The sequence below is a fragment of the Kogia breviceps genome, chromosome 2, assembly GCF_026419965.1.
Source record: "Kogia breviceps isolate mKogBre1 chromosome 2, mKogBre1 haplotype 1, whole genome shotgun sequence".
NCBI classification, from domain to species: domain Eukaryota; kingdom Metazoa; phylum Chordata; class Mammalia; order Artiodactyla; family Physeteridae; genus Kogia; species Kogia breviceps.
This window is the reverse complement of record NC_081311.1, coordinates 126913649-126915758: the sequence shown is the minus strand read 5'-3', so window position 1 is coordinate 126915758 and position 2110 is coordinate 126913649.

Genomic DNA, 2110 nt, shown 5'->3' with positions numbered 1-2110 from the left:
GTGGCTGCCAAGGCCCAGCATCATGAGAGTGTCGTACTATGTATCGGTAGCCCAAGAAAAGATTAAAATTCACAATTCAAAGTTCAGCTTCTACTGAGTGCATATTGCTTTGGCACCATCGTGGTCAAAAAATCGTAAAGCCTAGCCATTGTAAGTCGGGACTGTCTTTATATCTTTTCCAATTCAGAAGGGAACCCCCCTGCTCCAAGCAGCTCCCACTCAGGGACACTGAAATCTCTCAAACACTAGCTTATGGAGTCTTGAATTTCTTTACACTGGAAGCAAACTGTTAGCGATAAAGGTTTTAAAATGCAAATAAACAGAAATAAATAACCAATTTGTTTCTATTTTAATATATAGGATATGGATAAGAATGCCAAAAGGTATCTGGAACCCTGTCCCAACTGTGATTTCTCTCTCCACTATGGGCAGATTTTTAAAAAATATCAGGTTTATTGAGGTATAATTTACATATAATAAAATTCTCCATAGGTTTGATTTTGTTGAGACACAAGAAGACTCTTCTTCAACTATCTTACTAGACACTTGTGCAAAGGCCATTCAGGCTGCATCACAAATTGTTGATGAAATTCAGCTTCCCACACCACAGCGGTCTATGTTGGAATGGAAGGAGCATCGTATCAGTGGCCGAGGTGGAATCCTGAGACCAGCTAATTCCATTATATTCCTGTCATTTTTGTCACTACCAGAAAATGTAGTCTCTCTTGCCTCCCAATCCCAGTACTGTTTGCTCTGGGCCTCCTAACCTCCGTTTCAGCTCTCTCTCTCCAAACTTTCCTTCAAACTGCAGCTTGCATTCCTTTTTAAATGACTCCCCTGTCTTTAATGCTGATGTAGTCATTAATGGAGTTGCAATGTGCACATTTTGCCTGCTGAAGGGTTTGGAGAGTGACTTAGATATGTGTCCAGTATTACAAGCATGCATGCATCCTCCCCATGACCCCTCTCCTTCCACACACTCTAGAATGTTCTTCCCTGATAGTGTGTAAGGTCCATGGGGGCACAGATTTTTGTTTTGTTCACTAATGTGGACCAAGTAACCAGAACAGTGCACCTCCTAGAGTAGGTATTCCATAACTATTAGTTAAATGAATAAAGTCTTTGGGTATTCTTCAAAAAATATATGGTTATATGCTAGTATAAAAATAAATGATTAAATTCTCTTTCCCTCATGGAGTTAACATTCTTTTTTTTTTGCGGTACGCGGGCCTCACACTGTTGTGGCCTCTCTCCCGTTGCGGAGCACAGGCTCTGAACGCGCAGGCGCAGCGGCCATGGCTCACGGGCCCAGCCGCTTCGCGGCACGTGAGATCCTCCCAGACCGGGGCACGAACGAGCGTCCCCTGCGTCGGCAAGTGGACTCTCAACCACCGCGCCACCAGGGAAGCCCTGGAGTTAACGTACTAATGTGTGAGTGTTAGAAAAGGCCAAACACCAGACGCCAGGAATGCAAACGTTTTACTATGGGGAAAATAAATCAAGCTAAGGAAATAGAGAGTGACTGGTAGGGTTTTGGTTATTTTAGGTAGAGTGGGCAGGACAGTCCTCTTTGGGGAGACAAATTTGGACAGAGCATTGAGTGATGTTAAGATTTTGGACATGAAGAGATTTGGGAGCAGGCAAGGGTAACATAAAGTATAAAGGTCATGAGATGGGAGCATGTTTTGTGCACCTGAAGGAGAGAGAAGGGTGGGAAATGTTATCAGGGAGATGAGCAAGGGCTGTATTGTGCACGTCTTATAGGTTATGCTAAGGATTTTGAATTTAATTTAAATGTGATGGAAGTCATGGGAGAGTTTGGAACACGAAAATCACACAGTCTCATTTACAGCATTAAAAGGTCACTGAGTAAAAGGCTACTTGGTGAAGAGACCAGCAAGGAGACTATTGCAGCATCAAGTGAGGAATGATGGTGGATTGAACTGGGATGGTGGCAGTGGAGGGGAACTCAGGTTCTGGATATATTATGAAGGTAGAGTTTTGAAGGTGGATTCCATGTGGGTAAGGGAAAGAGAGGAATTAAGGAGGGGCCCTAGGTTTCTCAGCTGAGCAATCTTTTTTTTTTTTTTTTTGCGGTACGCGGGCCTCT